A 23,583-nucleotide genomic window follows, 5' to 3' on the forward strand; every position below is an offset into this window, starting at 1 on the left:
CAGGGAGTATTTCAGAATCGAGCTTTTTACATTAATCAGAAGTGTTAAGATATATATATACATATTAGGTGGGTAGCAGTGTTACTCCGAGGAGATGGAGGCCGGGTTGTGAGAACTTCCCACATAAGGAGGGAAAGGTCTTAATGGGAGGTTTCCAGAGGAAGGAGGAGCCTGTGGGATGGAATTCGCGGCAGGGCTACGAGATGAAGCTGGGCTCTCGGCGGGCTAGGCGCAGAAGGGCGCTGGCTCGCCCCGCAAGCCTGGGCGAGCCAAGCGCTGGTCGGGTCTAGCGGGCGGCTGGCAGCCAGCTCACACACGTAGCCCTACAGCCAGCCAGGGCCCCACGTGGCAGGCCCTGGGGAGAGTGGGGTGGGGCGGGGGCGGGGCGAGAGCGGGGGCGGGCCCGGCCGTGACGCGCAGGGTATATAGCGGGGCATGCGCGCCGCGCGGGGGAAGGACGCAGGCCGGGCGGTGAGGGCAGGCGGCCTCCCTGCGCGGGCACGCCGACCTAGCTGCGCTGCTGCTGCCGCTGCTGCTGTCGCTTCGGGCCGCCGGGCCAAGTGGCGTCCGCCCAGCTTCAGGTGAGGTGGGGAGGGCGTGTGGGAGGGGCGGCTCCGTGCCCCGGGGATGGGGCATCGCGCGCGGGAGCAGTGCGCCTCCGGGGCTCGGGGTCACCGGGTGGGGGTGGGGGTACGGCTGCGCCGAGGACCCCGAGCCCGGCCGCGGTTTCGGAAGTCACTCCGGCGCACCCGCATGCGGACCGGGACGCTGGATGGAGGCGACACCTGGCTACCTGGCCGCGGTGCCACAACGAGGGTTACTTGGTGGCGAGGGAAGAGAAGGCGCAGCTACGGTCCCTTTGGCTGGAGAGCGCGGGATGTGGGAGCCGGAGCAGGATGTCGATAGCCGCACTAAAAGACTGAGAGGTTTCCTGGAGCCCATGAACTCGAGCTCAGAAAAAGGAGAGAGTAGATGGGCAAATCTGGTGGTCAGCTCTCGGGGCGGCTCTGATGGTGCACTGGTGTCTGGACTTTGCTTTTCAGGAACTGAGTCCCTCACCCCACCCTGGCCAGACCACCTCCCAGCTGGAGATAAATGACCCGTATCTTCCGGCCGGCCCGGAGCAGGAGCTGGAGGATGGCAAAGGAGGGACTAACTAAACTCCGACCTGGCTTATCCCGAGGGCATGGCTTTTTAGCTACTTTTGGTCCCTACCGACCGGGTTAGGTGGTCTGGCTCAGGCTGCCCTCTCTTGGTGGGTTAGGGCAATGGGAAAAAATACCATCCAAGCAGTCTATAGTGTGATCCTGGGGTCCAATTGAGTCAAGAAATTTTCCGCAGCTCTGGCTTGTGGCTTCAGTTTTGAGGATCTAGAGTCTGCTAGGGCCTGGGTGTCCGTGAGTATGTGAGCATGATTTGGAGAGTGGCTGAGGGCTTTCCTGGGGGCCTAAGAAAGGGTGGGGGGAGGAGCAGCTTTGACCTGACCCTTCCTCCTGGAGCCTCCCTGGGCTTGGTTTTGTCTGGAGTCACTCTTTCCTAGGAACCCCAGGCCAGTTAGGTCGGCTGCTGGGAAATGGTGGTGGTAATGTGGTGGGTACTGGCCTGGCTTCCTGGTCACTGTCCCAGCTCTGTTCCTAACTTGCCCTGTGTCTGGAAGAAGGAGTCAGATTAGATCTGTGGACTCTTACCCATAGCATCTACGATTAATCCTTAACTCTTAAAACAAGAGCCATAAAAACTGAGAGAAACTTGATGAAGCAAGAAAAAGAATGTCGAGAATCATAACTTTTAGCACCTGAAATTAAAAACTGCATATTCCATTTCCTGTTGGAGGCTCAGAGGTGAGTTTTTCATAAATTGTGTGATAGCCACTGTATAGACTAGTGGTGCTCTTCCTGGGTTGCAGGTGTGACTAGAGAGCACCAAACAGAATGATTGGCCTTGTCATTTAGGCAAGAAGACTACGTTGAGGTACCAGGGCCCCGTGGCTCTCAGTATTTCATCACTTCAGTATGTAAATACACAGTGCCTGGTCTGTGTTTGGCTCTGCACTTGGCCACTGGAGAGTGCAAAGAGGGGATGGGGCCTGGCTCCTGGAGACACTTGTTGGGGGGGAGAAAGAACATTCATACATAAAGAATAAGACACAAGAGAGGTCACACTGTTGTGTTTGTTCAAGTTCAGAGAAGACAGCACTCTACTAGCGATGGTACAAGGTGACAGGAGAATTCCAGGCTTTTGAGCCAGGTAAATCTGTTCACATCCTGGCCCCATCACTCTCCAGCAGGAGACATTTCTTAACTTCCGTAGACCTGTCCTCACTGCTGTGCATCATGTTGTGGTTGTGCCTGGAGCATAGTAGAGGTTTGTGATCATCTACATCATCATTATCATCATCATCTCTGGGATGGAGTGGATTATTTAGGGGATCCCAGGAGCTGATAGGTAGGTTGGGTTGTAGGAATGGTATGAGCCCAGATGTAGGGTTGATTCGTCACCTCCTTGGGAACATGGATGCAATTTCCATGCCTTTCCGGGTAGGCCTCTTTTCTGTGGCCTGCCGGGGATTGTTCCACATATTCACTGTCCCACAAAGACTTTTTTTCCACCTTTGGTTTTGGGAGCTACTCTGATTCTTTCAGGTAACGGAGATACTCCTTTTCTGGGCTGATAATAGGCGGGAAGGACCAACACTGCGTGTGTATCTGCACGCATGCGTGCGTGTGTGTTCGCGCATGCGCACGCACAGTAAATTATCAGTCACTGGGCTGGTTCGGTTTTCAAACCCTTTCCACCTTCTTCTTCTCTTCCTTACCTGTTCACTCCTCCCTCAGTTGCAGGAGGACCGTCAATCCATGTCCAATATTTACAGGATCTTGCGATCTAAGTGGTAGTGCCATGAACAGACGTATATGTCTGGAAATTGAGATCTCCTCCAGAATAATTTAGCCTTTTCGTACTTGATGCCTGCAGAAAATAATGCTTAAGCGTTTTGCAGAACCACCCATGATAGGATATTGAACTGGCGGGACTTTGGGAATCTTCGCGTCTAGGCCCTTTGTTTTACAACTAAAGAAACTGGATCTAGAGAGGTTAACTGGTGTTTCCAAGTCACATTGTTTGCTAGTGGCCAAGAGGCTTGATTGAGAGGACCAAAGAAAGGTGCAGTTTTTATTCCTAAGTGTGATGATAAAATTGCTGATAATCCTAGACTTTTCCTTGAAAACATGAAGAAAAAGGAGCCAGTTGTCCCTGTGCTTATTTGGGAAGTTCTCTGCTTGTGTGGATAGAAATTTCTTCTGGAGGAGTCTTCACCCCTCTCTTCCTGACTCCCTGGAGACATAGGAGGGTGGGGAGTGGCTGAGGAAGGGTCATGATGATGGGGCCCCAGGCAGGACTCTCGATGTCTACAAATGGGACTTTGCTGACCTCGAGGCTGGCGGGCTGGCAGAATGCCTGCAGATAAGGAGTCCAGAGTCTACCGCCAGCCAGGGGCCTCGTGCCCTCCTGGGGGCAAGCAGGGCAACCTCACCACAAGGTGTCCGAGGCCCAGCTGCCTTGTTCTCTCCCTTACTGTGGCCATCGAGGCTCCCAGGGGGGACCCCTTGTTGGGCCCCGGGTGAGATCCAGAGGGAGAGCCCCATGTGGGAGGGAAGGTGGCCACAGAATCAGCCTGGAGAGAGCGCTTGGCATGCCCCTATGTGGGAAACCAAATTCCCTGCCTCAGATCTGACTGTATCACCGGGCCTCCTAACGTTCCTCCAGCCTCAGGCCCAGGAGAGTCCTGGGGTTTGGCGGAATGAGAATGTGACTGACCCAATTTATTACCATTGGGTCCCTAGAGACTCTTACTCAATGCACTTAGAATTAGTAATTAATAAAAAATGTCAGCTAAACGTTGGGAATTTTTTTAAAAATCCATGTTTCAAACAATTCATTTTTCCTTAAAAACATGTGCATGCATTTTTTTCTTCCAGTTTTATTGAGATATAACTGACATACAGCACTGTGTAAGTTTAAGGTGTACAGCATAATGGTTTGATTTATATACAGTTATGAAGTGAGTGCCACAATAAATTTAATGAACATACAGCATCTCATAGAGATAAAAGATTAAAGAAATAGAAACAAATTTGTTTTCCTTGTGATGAGAACTCTTAGGATTTAATCTCAACTTTCGTATATAACCTACAGCAGTGTTAATTATATTTACCGTGCTGTACATTACTTCCCTAGTACTTATTTTTCTTATAACTGGAAGTTTGTACCTTTTGGCTGCCTTCATCCAATTCCCCCACCCCCAATGTGCATATATCTTTATTTGCCAAAGCTTGATTTAGGGCTAAGCCTTTTTCTTTGGGTCTCTAGGTCCCCTAATTAAACTTGCAAATTGTTTGTATATAAAAATCACACCTGTGATTTTTTTGTTTCTTTTCTTTTATCAATTTTTTTTCACCATATGTCAATTATATCTCAATAAAACTGGAAGAAAAAAATTTTTAATGGAAAAAAATTTTTTCACTAGGCTATATATTCACATAGTTCAAAGATCAGGAGGATAAAAAAGTTGAAAAAGCAACCACACATCCCCCCTCAACCCCATACAGTGAAAAGTCTCACCTCTGCCCACCGCACCCCATTTTTACAAATGCTATAAGTTAACATTTTAGGCATTGTTTAGCACCTTGCTTTTTTCACCTAGCAGCTATTCTAGATCTTTCTCCATCGGCACAGAAATACTTTTATTATTCCTTTACCATAGCTGCATATTATTCCAGAATAGGAAAGCAAAAGTAATTTTTAAACCAACATATGTTGCCTCCCTCTCTCCCCCAACTTGGGTTGTTTCCAGTATTTTGTCATTATGTACAGTGCTACAGTGAATAACTTTACAAATGGCATTTCCTATGTGTATGACTACAGAAGAAATTCTCAGAAGTGAGATTGCTGGGTGACAGGATATATACATCTGTTAATTAGTCTCCATTAAAAAATAATAATAGAGCAAGAATTTAAGACATTTGCAAACCAGTCCATGTGCAGAATCCTACTTTTTTAATGCACACACCTAATTTAATCTTTTTTTTTTTTCCATTTGTAACACATCTTTCTAGATAAGCAGTTCTCAGACTTTTTGATCCTAGGATTCCTTAATGTCTTTCATTTACTGGCTATATCTATTATTTACCATGTTAAAAATTAAAACATATAAAAAGTAGTTTATTCATTCACTATTTTAAATGAATAAAATAAAGGTCATTACATGTTAACATAAAAGGCATATTTTTATGAAAAATAACTTTCCAAAATAAAAGAAAGTCAAAAAAGTGGCATTATTTTTACATTTTTGTGCATCTTCAGGATTTCAAAATAATGATTTATTAGATAATAATGAGATAACAGGTTAAAATAGGTATAGCATACATTTGCTGGTAAATACTCAGTGGACAAACCGAGTTAATCTCTGAAAACAAACTGAGTTAATCTCTGAGAACACACATATTTATACCCTAAACTTCTACCTTAGAAATTTTCAGAAAACTTAAGACTGCATAGGCACACATTCATCACACTTCACGTAGCCTCAAAAATGAGAGTGAAAAAGCTTTTAACATCTTAATTTTATAATAAAACTAGTTTTTACCTTGCAGACCTGAAACAGTCTCAGTGACCCTAGGTGTCATCTAAGACCACAATTTCAGAATTGCTCTTCTAGATCACTTAGTTACATTTTTGTAGAAATCAAAACTTTTTCTCCATTTATATTTGTTACTATTTAATTAAATTAGAATCATAAAAACAAACAACTGGCATAAAGAAGTTTGGGAATGGACTTCTCTGGTGGTACGGTGGTTAAGAATCTGCCTGCCAATGCAGGGGACACGGGTTCGATCCCTGGTCCGGGAAGATCCCACATGCTGCGAAGCAACTAAGCCCCGTGCACCACACCTACTGAGCCTGCACTGTAGAGCCCGAGCTCTGCAACAAAAGAAGCCACCACAATGAGAAGCCTGCCAACTGCAACGAAGAGTAGCACCCGCCGCAACTGGAGAAAGCCCGCATGCAGCAACGAAGACCCAACACAGCCAAGAATAAATAAATAAATTTATTTAAAAAAAAAAAAAAAAAGTGTGGGAAGAGACACCACAGACTCTTGGTCAATGAATCCTGGACTGGTGACAGCAGAGGGGGCCTCTTTGCCGCAGGGATGGGCCCAGCCAGCAGAGCTCAGCTAAGAGAGCTCCCGCTCCGTGAAGACAGGCAAACACTGTCTCTGTTCCAAAGAGGCTTGTAAAATATGTGTGGGGATGAACTGAGTACCTATGGAAACTTAACATGCTATCTGTGGCATTTGTTAAGCTCCATTGAGTGGAACAGACAAGAGATACTTAAAGAGGCCGGTAGAAGGCAAGGCGACTGGGGGCAGGAGTGGTCTGGGAAGGCTTCCTAGAGGCGGAATTGAGCGAGGTTTTGAAAGCTAAGAAGAGAGGGAGGGGTCCTGGCCGGGGGAGTTGTGTGAATAATGGCACTGAGATGTATATTCCTGGGGCCGGGGTGGTCACCCTAGGTCAGAGTGGCTGATAGAGGAAAGAGCAAGTGACATGGCTAGAAATTTAGGTTGGATCCAGTTATTTTGAAGGGCTTTGGGGTCTAAGGTACCAATATTCTCTAAGTCTTAGCTGTTTCTCTATCAAAGGCTTGCTGCTCGTTTCAGCAGCGGTGTCTTGGGGTCCAGCCTGCTCTTATCCAGAGCAACTCCAGTGGCCCCAAATCTACATCCTTTGCACCAGTCCACTTACTCCATCCAACCTCCTGCCCCTGATTATCGAGAGTAATGCATACTTACTGACAAGTATAAAGAAGTATGGGAGAAGTCTAATCCTGTGGCCCTGAGGCAACCTCTGTTAATCTGCTCAATCATTTCCTTTCATTTTAAACCTTTTTTTAAAAACTAATTTTAGACTTAAAAGTTGCAAAGACTATAGCAGAGTTCCTTTATATCCCTCACCCCATAGTATAATTATCAAGAACAGGAGATCAACATTGGTACAAAACTTTAAACTACAGGCCTTATTTAAATTTTACCAGTATTTTTGCTGATGTCTTTCTTCTGTCCCAGGATCCAGTCTGCCATCCCATGTTGCATTTAGCTGTTATTTCTCTTTAGTCTCCTTCAATCTGTAACCGTTCCTCTATCTTTCTTCCTTAGAATAAGGTCATGCATTTTTAGCAAGAATATCACAAAAATGATGTTGCATCCTTTTAAGAGCATCGTATCAAGGCATTTATGATGTTGATGTCTCATTACTAGTGATGTTTTCTTGGATCACTTGGTTAAATTGGAGTCTGCTGGACTTCCACACTGGAAAAGTTACTCTCATGTTGAATCCTTCTCTGGTTCAAATCCCTTTCGCCAGGAGGAGCCTATCACCTGATTAGTTCTGACCCATACAGGATCATTTCTCTACATTAAGGTCAACTAATTTGGTCAGCTGATACCAGCAAAATCCCTTTTGGCAGATAATGTAACCTAATAACAGGAATGATATCTCATTTTCAGGTCCTGCCCATACACAAAGACAAGGGTCATTGGGGGCCATCTTGGAATTTTGCCAACCATAGCGAGAGAGTCTCAGATAAAAGTTATCGAGCCTTAATTCCAGCATCAAAGTATTAGTTTCCTAAGGCCACCCTAACAAATGACCACACTCTGTGGCTTAAAACAACAGAAATTTATTAGATCTGGAGGCCAGAAGGTCGAAATCAAGGGGTCAGCAAGGCCACATTCACTCTGAAGGCTCTAGGGGGAATCCTTCCTTGCCTGTTCCAGCTTCTGGTGGCTCCAAGTGTTCCTTGGCTCGTGGCAGCATCACTCCCATCTCTGCCTCTGTCTTCACATGGTCTTCTCCTTTGTGTGTCTCTGTGTCCAAATCTCCCTCTCCTTTATCTTATAAACATAGTAATCATTGGATTTAGGGACTACCCTAAATCCACGATGACTTCATCTCTGAGATCCTTAAATCATTATATCTGCAAAGACCGTATTTTTCAATAAGGTTCCATTCTGAGATTTTGGGTAGATGTGGATTTGGGGGGGTATTATTCAACCCACTACGCTCAGGATGGGGGGAACTGTCCTTTGTAAACTGTGGTTCACAGAGCTGCAAAAGAGAAGGGAGATTTGTTTTTCGACCGGAGTCAGAGAGCAGGCCTGGCTGTTGAGGAGGCAAGGGCCCAGCCTCAGGCTGCCTGCTCCCCTCGTGTTGACACAGATCTGAGAACCAGGTGGGTATAAATGATTGAGGACTCTGGCTTCAGAGTCCCTACATTCTAGACACTTTGCAATGCCAACAATTCGTCTCTGTGCAAGGAGTTCTCACTGAGTGTTAGTTTCCCTGTAGGAAGGGCAGGGCAGAGATTGTAGTACCCATTTGACAGAGAGGGGGAACTGACTTCAAAGAGTTTCTGTAAATCACAGAGTGTCGGAGCTAGTCTGTGTCTAGTCCAGCAGTCCTTACTAGACTGAAATGTCAGACCAGTGCCCCAGACAAGAGCCAGGTTGATCTGTCAGAACTGCGTGTACGGATACCTGGATCTCACCCAGGAAGCTCTGATTCAGGAGAACTGAGGTGAGGCCCTGCTCACTGGGGCGGCCAGGTTGGGGGACCAGGCACACATGAAGTCCAGCCCACGGCAGATTAGGACTGGAATCCACCTCCAGACTCTTAAGTGAAGATCTTTAAAAAGGGGAGAGAAGAGGCTTCCACTTGGTCATCATTAAGCCTTTCCCGGGCTTCCCTGGTGGCACAGTGGTTAAGAATCCGCCTGCCAACGCAGGAGACACAGGTTCGAGGCCCTGGTCCGGGAAGATCCCACATGCCGCAGAGCAACTAAGCCCATGCGCCACAATTACTGAGCCTGCGCTCTAGAGCCCGTGCTCCGCAACAAGAGGAGCCACTGCAATGAGAAGCCCGCGCACCACAACGAAGAGTAGCCCCCGCTCTCTGCAACTAGAGAAAGCCCGTGTGCAGCAATGAAGACCCAACGCAGCCAAAAATAAATAAATTAATTAATTAAAAAAAAAAAGGAATCAAAATAATTTTTTTTAAAAAAGCCTTTCCCATTTCCTAATTGAACTCTAAAATGAACTTTCTTCTTCTTTTTTTTTTTGGCTGCCCTGCACAACTTGCAGGATCTCAGTTCCCCCGACCAGGGATTGAACCCTAGCCACAGCAGTGAAAGCACGCCAAATCCTAACCACTAGAGCACCAGGAAACTCCCTTAACCTTCTTCTTAAAGTAATGCAAGTTCATTGTAGAAACTATAGACTAATAAAAAGATAACAGAAGTTACCATTAAACCCACCACCAAGAAATAACAGTTTGTTATATATTTTTAATTTTTTCTATGAATGCATACATTTTAAGGAAAACTGGTCTGCTGTACATAGTTCTGTAGACTCTTTTTTTTTTCACTTAACATGTGAACATCTTTCCATGTTATTATTCCCCCAAATACTTTTTTTTTTAATAGCTCTTTATTGGAGTATAATTGCTTCACAATACCGTGTTAGTTTCTGTTGCACAACAGAGTGTGTCAGCCATATGCATACACATGTCCCCATATCCCCTCCCTCTTGAGCCTCCCTCCCATCCTCCCTATCCCACCCCTTAGGTCATCGCAAAGCACTGAACGGATCTCCCTGTGCTATGCTGCTGCTTCCCACCAGCCAACTGTTTTACATTCGGCAGTGTATATATGTTGATGCTACCCTCACTTTGCCCCAGCTTCGCCCTCCCACCCCATGTCCTCAAGTCCATTTTCTGTGTCTACCTCTTTATTCCTGCCCTGCAACTAGGTTCATTAGTACCATTTTTTTTTTTTTTTAGATTCCATATATATGCGTTAGCGTACGGTATTTGTTTTCTCTTTCTGACTTACTTCACTCTGTATGACAGACTCTAACTCCATCCACCTCACTACAGATAACCCAATTTCGTTTCTTTATATGGCTGAGTAATATTCATTGTATATATGTGCCACATCTTCTTTATCCCGTCATCCGATGATGGACACTTAGGTTGCTTCCATGTCCTGGCTATTGTAAATAGAGCTGCAATGAGCATTGTGGTACATGACTCTTTTTGAATTATTGTTTTCTCAGGGTATATGCCCAGTAGTGGGATTGCTGGGTCATATGGTAGTTCTATTTTTAGTTTTTTAAGGAACCTCCATACTGTTCTCCATAGTGGCTGTATCAATCTACATTCCCACCAACAGTGTAGGAGGGTTCCCTTTTCACCACACCTTTTTCAGCATTTATTGTTTCTAGCTTTTTTGATAATGGCCATTCTGATCAGCATGAGGTGATACTTCATTGTAATTTTGATTTTGTATTTCTCTAATAATTAGTGATGTTGAGCATCTTTTCATGTGCCTCTTGGCCATCTGTATGTCCTCCTTGGTGAAATGTCTAATTACGTCTTTGGCCCATTTTTTAACTGGATTGTTTGTTTTTTTTGATATTGAGCTCCCTGAGCTGTTTGTATATTTTGGAGATTAATCCTTTGTTGTTTCACCAAATACTAACATTTATTGAGCAATTACTGTGTATCAGGCACTGTATTTATACTCAGTATCTCATTTACTTTTCTCAGTTGCTCTGAGGGAGAGACCTAGTAGCTTTGTTTTCTTTTTTTTTTTTTTAACTTGGGGAATTTTTTTTTTTTTTAATTTATTTCTTTATGGCTGTGTTGGGTCTTTGTTTCTGTGCGAGGGCTTTCTCCAGTTGTTGCAAGCGGGGGGCCACTCTTGATCGCGGTGTGCGGGCCTCTCACTATCGCGGCCTCTCTAGTTGCGGAGCACAGGCTCCAGACGCGCAGGCTCAGTAATTGTGGCTCACCGGCCCAGCCGCTCCGCGGCATGTGGGATCTTCCCAGCCCAGGGCTCGAACCCATGTCCCCTGCATTGGCAGACGGATTCTCAACCGCTGCGCCACCAGGGAAGCCCTAACTTTGTTTTCATGTAGGAGGAAAATAAGTCTTGAAGTAGTGACTTGACTCAAAGCCTTGAAGCTAGTAAATACAGATTCAGGATCCGCACTGAGGTCTGTGCATTCAGACCCTAAACTCTTAATCTCTGACTTGAACTACATATATTTTATTGTATGGATTACCTTACTTTAGCAATCCCCTTCTATTGTATGTTTAGATTGCTTGCAGTTTTTCACTGTTATGAGCCCTGAAGGAATGCAAGCTCCAGGAGGGTAGGGATTTTTGTCTTTTTGGTCATTGCTGTATTCCCTGTGCCCACAAAAGTTTGTACTTGATAGATATTTGTTGTTGAATATATACTTCTATCAAATTCCTTAAAGCTGAATACCCCCATTCAGGATAATTTCCATGGGATGAATTTCCACGGTATTGGGACTTTATAAGATGACTTTATTTATTTATTTTTTTAACATCTTTATTGGAGTATAATTGCTTTACAATGGTGTATTAGTTTCTGCTGTATAACAAAGTGAATCAGCTATGCATATACATACATCCCCATATCTCCTCCCTCTTGCATCTCCCTCCCACTCTCCCTATCCCATTCCTCTAGGTGGGCACAGAGCACCGAGCTGATCTCCCTGTGCTATGCGGCTGCTTCCCACTAGGTATCTGTTTTACATTTGGTAGTATATATATGTCCATGCCACTCTCTCACTTCTTCCCAGCTTACCCTTCCCCCCCTCCCCGTGTCCTCAAGTCCATTCTCTACGTCTGCGTCTTTATTCCTGTCCTGCCCCTAGGTTCTTCAGAACCATTTTTTTTTTTTAGATTCCATATATATGTGTTAGCATCCAGTATTTGTTTTTCTCTTTCTGACTTACTTCACTCTGTATGACAGTCTCTAGGTCCACCCACCTCACTACAAATAACTCAATTTCGTTTCTTTTTATGGCTGAGTAATATTCCAGTGTATATATGTGCCATGTCTTCTTTATCCATTCATCTGTCGATGGACACTTAGGTTGCTTCCATGTCCTGGCTATTGTAAATAGAGGTGCAGTGAACAGTGTGGTACATGACTCTTTGAATTATGGTTCCCTCAGGGTATATGCCCAGTAGTGGGATTGCTGGGTCATATGGTAGTTCTATTTTTAGTTTTTTAAGGAACCTCCATACTGTTCTCCATAGTGGCTGTATCAATTTTCATTCCCACCAGCAGTGCAAGAGGGCTCCCTTTTCTCCACACCCTCTCCAGCATTTATTGTTTGTAGATTTTTTGATGATGGCCATTCTGACTGGTGTGAGGTGATACCTCATTGTAGTTTTGATTTGCATTTCTCTAATGATTAGTGATGTTGAGCATCCCTTCATGAGTTTGTTGGCAATCTGTATATCTTCTTTGGAGAAATGTCTATTTAGGTCTTCTGCCCATTTTTGGATTGGGTTGTTTGTTTTTTTGATATTGAGCTGCATGAGCTGCTTGTATACTTTGGAGATTAATCCTTTGTCAGTTGCTTCGTTTGCAAATATTTTCTCCCATTCTGAGGGTTGTCTTTTCATATAAGATGACTTTAAAAGTTTTCTTCTGAAAGAATGAATGTGTAAGAAGAGCCAAGCACAATTTTTAAAAAGAAAATAGTGAAGTTGAACTTGCTTTACCAGAAAAAATTAAAAATAAAAAATTAAATGTGACATTGACACAGGATAGATAAATAGAACAGACCAGAAACGTCCAGAAACAGACCTCAGTACATGTAGGAATTTAGCAAACAACAATGGTATTATTTATTACTAGTTGTGGTGTGATTTTGAGCAAGTCTTCTTAGCCTCAGTATCCGCATCTGTAAAATGGGATTGATACCATATTTCCTCACTTTTAAAATGCTTGTTTGTTTTATTTTCATGTTTCTGAAATAGGGAGGTGTCTCAGTGATGTGTACATTTAATGCAGTATCTTTTTCTGCTCTGAAAAGCTGTCATTGATACTTATAATTAGGGAAGTACTGTGGAATCTAATAAGGTTGTTGAGAAGAGTAAATGAGATAATGAAAACAAATTGCTTAGCACAGTACCTGGCAGACGCCAATAAATCCTAGCAATTCTTATTATTATAAAATTAGGGAAGAAAGGATTGTGGATGAGTTACAGCAGTGTTCAGATGCAAATACCAGAGTCCAGTCAAGGCTGGTTTGGGCAAATAGCATGTAAAGCATCTGGCGATTAACCGTGGGAGGCTGGGTTCCTGCTCAGTGGTGCCTGCAGGAACCCAGGCTGTCTTCAATGGATCTTTCTGCTCTGCCATCCTTAGCACATAGGACTTCCTTCTCGTGGTAGTCGAGCCTGTACCTCTGAGCAGTAGGGAGGAAGGGAAAGAGATGGCACCACAGCCCTGCACTTAGATTTCACCGGCAGAACAGCCACCTGTGGCCTTTCTTAGCACAAAGGATGTAGTTGACTTCACCTCTGGTTCTTAGCTTTTATAGACTCCACAGTTGAGGTTTACAAGGACAATAGACTGTTCATTAAAAAACATTGGGATAATTGGCTATTTTTTTTTAAGTTAGATTCTCTTTGTCACGCTATGTCAAATTAAGTTGTAGATGACTTAGAGATTTAAATTTTTTTAATGCAATAAGAAATAGGTATATATTTCTGTAATTTCAGGGTGAGAAAGGGTTTTCCAAGCATGATATTAAAAGCAGAAACCTTATAGGAAAAGTGGGATATATTTGACTTTACTTAAAAATTTTGTCAGTAAGACCAGTTAATGAAATTAAAGGGCAAATGACTAATTAGGAAGAGTATCTGTAACATGTGACAAAAGGTTAATATTTTTACCATACGATGAACTCTTAAGTACACCAATAAAAAAAAAAGTTAAATGGGGGTCAGCAAAAATGGGCAAAGGAGAGTGACAGGCAATTTGTAAAAGAAGAAGTATAAATGTTAGTAAACCTGAAGCTGTGTTTAGCCACACTGGTAATCAAAGGAATGCAAATTAAAAGAATGATGAAAATGGTTTTTAACCTATTTGGCAAAGATGGAATCCTATTTTAATGCTCAGCGTTGGTGAGAATCTTATGAAGCTGGCATCCTTACCCACAGGTAGTAGGAGTAGTAAATTAGTTAAATCTCAGAAGGGTAGTTTAACAAATTGTGTGGTGAGTTCTTTTTTTAATTTTTAATTTTTATTATTTATATTTATTTTTATTTTTTATTTTTAAAAAGTTTTGAATTTTATTTTATTTTTTTATACAGCAAGTTCTTATTAGTTATCCATTTTATACATATTAGTGTATATATGTCAATCTCAATGTAGTAAGTTCTTAATAAATATTTGTTGACTGCAGCCCTGGGGGCAGGGACTGGCCCTGGGCCAACTTGCTCCTGGATCTCACTGATTCCTTTCCTTCTAGGAAGGTCCCCTTCTCCCCTTGGGGTCTTTCCCTATGCCCTGCTGTCAGGTTGGGCTGGGTGGGTGCGGGGAGGCAGCCAGCTCACCTGAAGGCCTTGCATACTAACTACCCCCTGGCTCCCAGGATTTCTGGGTTGTTCTCCCAAAGGCGGGGGAGGGCAGACCCGAACCCAGACCCAAACCCAAACCCACTGTTTTTTTTGTTTTTTTCATTTTTTACCATCTTTATTGGAGTATAATTGCTTTACAATGGTGTGTTAGTTTCTGCTTTATAACAAAGTGAATCAGTTATGCATATACATATGTTCCCATATCCCTTCCCTCTTGCGTCTCCCTCCCTCCCACCCTCCCTATCCCACCCCTCTAGGTGGTCACAAAGCACCGAGCTGATCTCCCTGTGCTATGCGGCTGCTTCCCACTAGCTATCTATTTTACGTTTGGTAGTGTATATATGTCCATGCCACTCTCTCACCCTGTCACACCTTACCCCTCCCCCTCCCCATATCCTCAAGTTCATTCTCTAGTAAGTCTCAAACCCACTGTTTTATTCTCACTTTTACTGGAAGCCTGAAAGTTTGGTTTGTATGGGAGAAAGGGAGGTGGGGCACGTGTGTCCTGCTAGTCAGGAGAGCCCTGCAAATCCCAGGGAGCAGGCTCTACTGCCGGCTACCCTCCTCCTTTCCTGGAAACGAGAGGGCTCCCGGCCAGCCCCCGGGACTCGCTTTTCTCAGAGCACAGAGGACGTGAGGCTTGGGGCGAGGTGGAGCCGTGCTGGCCTGCAGGGAAGCTGGCCCGGCTTTCTCTACCAGGGATGAGCCAGCGGCAGAAGGCCCTGGACTCCCTCCCTGCCTCTCCTCCTCTCCCCCTGCTTCCTGAAGGCGGCCAGTGACATTGATTAGCGTATGTATATTTCAGTGCTGACCATTTCCCCTCTGAGAGGCTGGGCAAGTTCTCAGGATACCAGGTCCCTGGGGAGTTTCCCAGGGTAGCAAGCCACAACTGTTCTCATCACCTTTCCCAGAAAAGCGCAAAAAGTACAAAGTCGCCTGCTCCCCCAGACTCGGGCCACCAGCCAAAGTGCCCTCTGGGACAGCCTGACCAGCCCTAGGAACAGATTCTGTCCCCGTTCCTGTTCCTCCCGCCACGGCCGCCCCCTGCCATCCACCAGACGCCGTGGAGGTGCTTCCCATGGCAGAGGCCTTGAGCATGGGTAAACCGTGGCGTGCACTGCTCTGCTGGCCTGATTCTGCCTGTGACCTTGGCTACTCACACCAGTGCCTCTTTTTGGCAGCGGCCACGAGCCCCTCCCCGCCCCCCGCACTTCAGGATATGTGCAGTTGGCACATTGAGAGAGATTGTGAGTAACGGGACCGGGACTCAGAGTTTCCATGACCAGCTGAGAAATTCTAGAAGCAGCCTGTACTTGCGGGGTTTCCTTTCCTTTTCTCTCCCTGCCACGGGGAAAAGTTAACGTGGAATTTTCGGCAGGGCGATCAGATGGTCGCCTGTCCTCGGCACGTTTGCTTCCAGGATGGGAAAGGAAGGCTGCCTGTCTGTGCCTCTCCCACCACCTTACTTTTGGGTCTCCCACCCCACCTTATGTTCTACTTTATTTTATTTTATTTTTTTACCTTATGTTTTATATTCCAACTCCAGACAGACTTCTCTGGCTCTCTGGGGGTCTTCAGCTCTCTTGAAGCTGCAGGAGAGGGTGTCCCTCCCCCTATAATTGCTAATAGTTCGACTGGGGGTTGAGATCAAAGAACAGTAAGGTTCTAAACTCGGGGGCCCTGGACAAGGGGGTCGTGGGAAATTAATACATCATTCAGCAGATATCCTTTGGGGGCTCTCCCGGTGCCAGGCACTCACTCCTCCAGGCTCAGGGAAGAAAATAGGCGTGAGTCTCCACCATTGTGCAGTTTACAGTCAGTAGGAGGAGATAGATAATAAATATGTAAAAAAAAACAAAACAAAAGAAAGAAGACTCTGTGAAATAGTGATATATGGTAAGAAGAAAATAAAACAGGGTGTTGGGATTCTGAATGACTTGGGAGTAGGCTTCTTTTTTTGAAACCAGATGGCCCTCCGCTTTGAGAAGGTGACCTTTGAGCTGAGACTTGATATGAAGATCTAGGGGAAGGGCATTCTCAGCAGAGGGAACAGCAAGTGCAAAGGCCCTGAGGTCAGAATGCGCTTGGTGTGCTAAAGGAACAGAAAGAAGGCCAGGGTGGCTGGATCCTGGTGAGGTCAGTGGGGTTAGCAAGGGCCAGATCTCACAGTGACTTATAGGCTAGGAAAAGTGGTTTAGATTTGATTCATTTGTTGTTTTGTTGTTTTGTTTTGTTTGGCTGCGGCACACAGGATCTTAGTTCCCCAACCAGGGATCGAACCCATGCCCCCTGTAGTAGAAGCGCGGAGTCTTAACCATGGACCGCCAGGAAAGTCCCAGATTTGATTCCACTTGTACTGAGAAGCCATCGTGGGTTCAAAGCAAAGGAAGTGCTGTGATCAGATTTGTACTTTAAAAGGGTGACTCTTTCATTGAGCTATACACTTAAGACTTGGGCACTTCACGTGTATATATGTTACACTTAAAAAGAGAGAGAAGGGACTCAGACAGTTTGGGGGTAAGTGCTCAGTGGAAGCTGGAAGCCTGGTTAAGAGATTTTATTTTATTTTAGTATTTTTATTTCAACCAGCATTTCGACATTTCCTTCACTCAGATTTCCTGTCTTCAGATTCAGACAGTCCTTCCAGTCTTCTGGAGGAGAGGTCTTGAGGAATGAATTGGTCTTGTGAGTAGCACCCAAAAAGGCAGTTATTGAAAACTTGTAATATACACTCAGTGCTAATGTTGCTGTAGTTCATTCACTTTGGTTTATACTATTCCAGTGTGAAAGTTCGTAGTTTGCTTATCCACTCTTCTGCTGACGGGCTTTTGGGTTGCTTCCAAAGTTTTTGTTATTGTGAATAGTGCTGCCGCAAGAATTCTTGTATCTGTCTTTTTTTTTTTTCCTTTCTGTTTGGAGCTGAAAGTCACCCAAACTAGAGGATGTCTCAGTTGCAAGCTAAAAAATCAGAAACCCTTTCCAGGTGGCATTCTGATTGCCCCTTGGGGTTGGTGTTGGCAGGAGAGGGTAAGCCTTTAAGTCTGGTTAGAATGTTGATCCCTTTTTAATAGGCAAGCAGTTTGTGGGGGGGGGGGAGGGCAAGTGGAAATACATCATGTTGTTAAGGGAAGTCACTTCTGGCACCATGTTGTCTAGAGACTGCTGCCTTGAGGGGTATTTTAACCTGAGAAAGGGGAGCTTGTCCATGTGGGTCTTTTGCTGTCCCTGATCTGTATCTGAGGATGATAGCCAGAAACATGGTTGCCTTTGCTCTGGAATCCGTCTGAGTGTGCTTTGACAGCCCCTCTCTAGAGCTCTGGCCGGGCAGAGATGGGGAAGCAGAAGGGCAAAGTGTCGGGGTCCTTATGCTGTCCTTAGCACCTTTGGCAAGAGGGAGCTTTGAGAAGACACTTGTGCATTCCTGCCCTTGAGCCCTTGGCCCTAAATACTGCATCTCCAGTGCAGTGTATCCCAGCCATCCTGCACTCTTTGGAGAAGTGAGGGTATGTCTGTTTACATATGCATTTGTATTTACATATTCGAGCAGCAAGTATTTATTTAGATCCTACCAACTTCCTAGGATTGTTATGAAACAACCAAGAAAGTTAACTGAAAGTGTTGGGAGTGTCATTGTGAGACAGTACACCATTGAGACAGAGTGGTAGGATTGAGAGGAGGATGGGATAGGACTTGTGCTGGGGAGGATTTGGGGTGGACCAGAGATGGTGCTTTTTCCTGCAGTTCATCCTTTTTTAAAAAAAAACACAACACATCCAGGCCCTTCACACTTGTGGAGAGAGTCCTTGGAAAACATTCGGACTACATTCAGCTTTCTGACTGATGTTTCTACCATATGTTAATCAGCCTTTCCAGTCCTGGTCCTGTGGGCCATGTGGAGACAGGAGGGTGCAGGGGTGAAAGGGAGCAGGGGCAGACGTCTCAGGTGGAGCCCAGGGTCCCGGCCAGAGAGTAGTGGCAGCTGAGGGTGAAAGGTGATGGGAGCCTAGTTGGAGGGAGCCTTGCCTGCCAGGCAGAGGGACTCAACTTTGCTGTTGGGTAGGGGAAGTGATGGAAGGTAGGTATTTTAGCACAATCCTCGGAGGGGACAGGATGGAATGGAGCGGGCGTAAGTGACTAGTGTGGGTGGTGCGCTGCAGTGGTTTCTCCTCCTGAAGCCCAAGAAGAGGGGCGCTCCTGTCACGTGGTGAGGCCCATGCTGAGGAAGCAGAGGATGAGGGAAGGCCTTTCACCTCAGTAATCCCATGACTGCCAGGGACCTTGGGCCAGGGAATGAACCATGTGGGAGGTTTGGGAAATGGGAGGGAAAATGGAGGAATTATGATTCAGGCATGTAATTACTCAATCTCCCTCTGTTTCTTGCCACCTTCCTGTCTCTGGTTTGGAAATACGGGCTTTTTCCTCTTTTTCCCAATAACCCTCTTTCTCCTGAGAGTAGGGCTCGTTTATGACTCATGCTGGTAAATATAAGGCCCAAGATGCAGCCTGTGCCTTCCTACCTGGGCCCTGGCCATGTGCTCATGTGCGGTAACTGAGGGAAGGGGCTGCCACTGCACAGCAGTGATCCTTGCCCTCTCTGGTGAAGAAATCTGGTAATCTAACAACCTTCCCTGGAGAACAGTGGTCCTCAGACCTCCGTGTGCATCGGGATCACCTGGAGAGCTTCCTCAAACACAAGATTGCTGGACCCCATCTGGAGTCTCTGATTCAGCAGATTCGGGTGGGGCTGAGAATTTGTATTTCCAACAGGTTCCCAGGTGATGGTGATGGTGCTGGTCCGGGGACCACACTCTGAGAACTACTTTCCTAGAGAAATTATCACTCCCAGTTCAGCATCTCAGCTGAAGAGATGGCGCGGTCAGAATCTTTGAGGAGGAGTCGGGGAGGCTTGCGCTGGCTTAAGGATGGGAGGGTTTAAATGGGGGAGATAGTGGTGCAGCAGGACACGGAGGGAGGGGGATGGGTGGGCTGGCGGCAGGGCAGGGAGAGTCTTTGCTGCAGGCAGAGCAGTGGAGCTCTCCTCAGGCCTGGCTTCTAGTAGAGAGAGATTCCCTGCACCAGGAAAACCAAGCGTGCCTCTGCCTGCTGTAGCCCAGGGTCTTGTAAGGGGTCACTGTCTGGAAAGAGCCCACCTCCCTTCTCAGAGGACTCTTCTTAGCCATTTTGGGACTTCTGGTGAGAGGCCCTCGGTGGCACAGTCTGCCCACACAGCGTTGCTGCCTGGGAGTTGGAGTTGGCATTTATGAATGACCCTCCTGCTATAGCAAGAGAGTTGAGGTCTCAGCCTGATTGAGGAAATGATGGGGGGGGCGGTGGAGGGCGGTCTTTTCCAACTCACTCTGATGCTTATGGTTACCAGGACAGTGATGTGGCTTGTTTCTCTCCTGGTAACCACTAAAGAAGAGCCTCTGCAGGTCTTTAATGGAAAACTGTGGGGCCAGCAGCCCCAAGGGGCAGGGAAGCACCCCAGGCTGGATCGAACCTGGGGAAAAGAAGCCTTGCTCTTTAGACCAGACTGGGTGCTGTGTTCTCCCACCTGGAACCCAGGGAACCTCCTACCTGGGCTCCTGGCTTCTGTTCTTGTGCACCTCCAGTCTGTTCTCCACACTGCAGCCAGACCAGTATACTAAAAACACAGATCTGGTGGCACCTCTGCTGAAAATGATCCCCACTGCCCTCCAGATGGGGTCTAGCCACCTTCACGTGGCCTATAGGCCTGTGCCTGCCCTGGCCTCTGCCACATCCTCTTGTGCACACCTGGGCTCTTAAGTTCTTAGAGGCAGCATCTTGGCCGAGGCATTCCACAGGAAGCTGCATCTTTCTGGAACATTCCGCCCCATCCCCACCCTGTCAGCTTCACCTGGCCCACTTTTACACGCCCTCGAGGTCTCAGCTAAAATAATATCTCTTTCTGGAGGCCTCCCCTGACCCCTGACACTAGACTTGACCGCCCTGCTGTGTTCTCCAAGCTTCCTGTGCTCCTCATCGTGACCTGTGGCAGACGGTTTGTTTGGCTTGTTCCCCAGGCATCCACGCTGAGGCAACCCTGTGGTTTACTCTTGTTGTCCTGGTGTGTTTACCAATAGCGCCTCCTTTCACTATCAAGTGCGTTACTTCGGATAATAAATTATGGTCCAAGCTACTAAAAGTAGAGAATCAAAAAACGACACTTTCCAGACATCCTTTCACTGGAATTCCCAATGTGACATGCATTCTGCCAATTAGCTACACTCCATCTAGTCTTAAATATGTGGATATCCTCTTCCTCAGGATGGACCCTGGGACATCCATTTGCTGGTGTGGATCATGGCAGTTGCGGCATAATCCTGGAGCAGGCAGCTTCCTTGTGCCGTAGCTTCCTGATGGTGGCGGGGGGCAGCAGCTCCTTGGCCGACTGGCTCTGCACTGTGATTTTGGGAGTAGCTCCTGGACACTCAGTCTAGAGTCTGTTTCTTCAGCTCTTCCCATGATTCTCTGGGCCATTTAATATGTTACACAAAATCTCTTTCTGCTTAGATTGCCTAACTGAACCCGGATCAATACACAACCCTTGTCATCATTGTTCTTGTAAGTTGCTTGTTGAATTGTTTGCTTTCCCTGCTCTGTGAGGGCAGGTACTAGGCATTCCCTAGCATTATTCCCGGTATGAAACCGGTAGGCAATGAATATGTATTGAATGAATGAACTCTTGGACTGAGTTTTTTAAAGTCCGGCAGGTGTAGCTAGCCTTTTGTTCAATGAATATAAACAAAATGGGGGAAGGAATGGGGATTGTTTAGTCTAGGGTAATAAGTGGTCTGGACATCTGACTTTGGGGAATGTCTGAAGGCCCCGGGGCGGGGTGGGGAGCTGTGGTAGTGGGTGGGTTAGAATGTCTGTGGAAGGAGGCACTGAGCTACCTGTTCCTCATCAAGCTGTAGGGGCGATGCCAGCAGACATCAGTTAGATGGGAGGTTGGACTTGGCATCTTCCAGCAGAAATTCTCTGCTTCTCCCCACTCGTGTGCCCAACACTGGTCCAGACACTATGTTATGGGGAAGCATAAGGGGAGGACCCCCTTGCCTTCAAGGAACAAAAATCTGTCTGGAAGGCTCCCTGGGCGACTAGGTCATTAGGAGTCTAAAGTAGCTGGAGATCAGTGCTCAAAGGGTAGTCCCAGAAGGCTTTCTGGAAGAGGAGGTAATCCAAGAATAGGCAGGTTCAGGTCTAGGTGAGGGGATTGGCCTGAGAGCTTGGAGGACAAGGAACAGAAGGAACAGACCTAAGTACACACTGTGCTATGTATGACCTTTAAGCTCTCTCTCGTTTATCAGAATGCCCCTGAGAGCCTGGACATTTCATAGCCTAATTGTGCTGGGGGCATATGGTAGGTTAGTGGCAGGCCCCAAGTTTGAACCCAGGCCTGCCCAACTCATCATGCTGTCTGATTTAGCCACTAGATCATACATTTTACTTATTTATTTGACCCTGAATAACAAGTTGGGAAGTTTTGCTTCAAATGGGTGACGTAAGTGGTGGATGTGAGTACCTTGTTTCCCAAGCCACATGCCGGGCCCCGTGGTCTGACAAACAGGAGTGGACTTAGAGGGACAATAGGTCAGAATTTTGCAATGGAGTGTCTGGGAAATGTTGATGGATGAGTGAGAATAGAGGTGACTCTTGCCCTGGCCTCTGGTAGGGGGAGTCCTGCAGGCTCCTGCTTACCGGGTTTCCTGACTCAGTTGGTTTTGGAAGGTTTCCTTGCTCTGGCAAGCCCAGGCTCCGCTGGGACGGTGGAGCCTGGCAGATGCACAACTCTCCCCTGCTGGTCCAGCCCTCAGGGCTCAGCATGTGGCTAAATCAGCCATCCCAGCCGCCTGTGCTGGCTGCCCAGGGCCCTGACGCCGCTGGCCTCTGCCCTTCCCAACCTCCCTCCCACGGGCAGTGACTCGCACAATGGGGGCTCAGTAAATATTGGTCCATGAACAGCAGGCTAGTGGTTCTAATTTTGTTCTCTGCTTCTGGGTCACCACTCTTTTTTTTTTTTAAGTTTTCTCATCCTGCCTCTCCCAGCGATGTGAGGTTTCATGAGGACAGTATAGTAAGTGGGTCACCAGTTCCAGGTACCCCCACTGCCCTCCTCCCTGCCAGCTCTCCTACGCTGTCAGTGGAAATCTCCCACCCTGGGTGGCCTTTGGTTGAGCCAAAGCCTGAGGCTAAGGTTCTGGAAGTGCGAGCTGGAAGAGGAGAGAGCACATCCTTTTAGGGTACGTGGGAGAGCAGTTAGGAGGGAGGGCCTAGGGAAGCAGGAGAAGAATGGGCCCGTTGAGCCCTGGGCCTGTTGGGCAAGGCCGAGGACTTGCTTTCAGGCCGTGATATTTGCACTATACTTGGGAGGGAGTTTCATCTTGTCCGAGAGGAGAGTGGCATCTTGGACAATGTTCATTTGGTGGGCGGGGAGGACCATAGGCTTGGTAGTTTTTCTCAAAGCTTTTTGGACTCCAGAGAGCCTGTAGGGGGGTATGTACTTGAGTACCATGCTGAGAGACTGTTGGTTTTCTCACGGTGTCTATGGGGACTTACACAGAGAACTGTATCTTTGTTAGTTTGACCGTGAGTGCTGGGAGTACACTAATTGTTTATAGAACACTTGGCAGTTTGTGTAGTCCAATTATTAATTTTACAGCTTCTAGGTTTTGTCCCATACTTAGAAAGTTCTCCCTAACTCCCTGATTATAAAAAAAATCACCCATGTTTTCTTATATTGTTGTACCTACACAACCCATTGGGACACATCAATGATGCATTTAAAAAGGTTAAAAACAAAACAAAACAAAACACTCCAAATCCCACCACTCAGAAATAGTCATCACTAATATTAGGTGAACATTATTCCAGACAACCTTCCAGACATGCTCACAGATAAATGCATATAGAGAAATAGATATAAATACTCCAAAACGTAGGAGCAAGTGACAAATTAGGAGATTGGGATAAACATATACATATACATACTACTATAAACATATACATATACATAACACATACATAACATAAACATATA

The 23,583-nt window shown here is 46.2% G+C and overlaps 1 protein-coding gene across 1 annotated transcript in view; it reads left to right on the forward strand.

Moving 5' to 3' along the window:
- The first annotated feature begins 458 nt into the window (after window positions 1-458).
- The window catches only part of SLC39A14 (solute carrier family 39 member 14), a 45,153-nt gene continuing 22,028 nt past the window's right edge, over window positions 459-23,583 (forward strand). Inside the window, exon 1 of the mRNA XM_068552066.1 lies at window positions 459-581. The gene's annotated coding sequence lies outside the window, so the exon portion shown is untranslated. The remainder of the gene's footprint in view (window positions 582-23,583) is intronic.

The sequence above is a fragment of the Eschrichtius robustus genome, chromosome 10 (assembly GCF_028021215.1).
Source record: "Eschrichtius robustus isolate mEscRob2 chromosome 10, mEscRob2.pri, whole genome shotgun sequence".
In the NCBI taxonomy this organism is placed as follows: Eukaryota; Metazoa; Chordata; class Mammalia; order Artiodactyla; family Eschrichtiidae; genus Eschrichtius; species Eschrichtius robustus.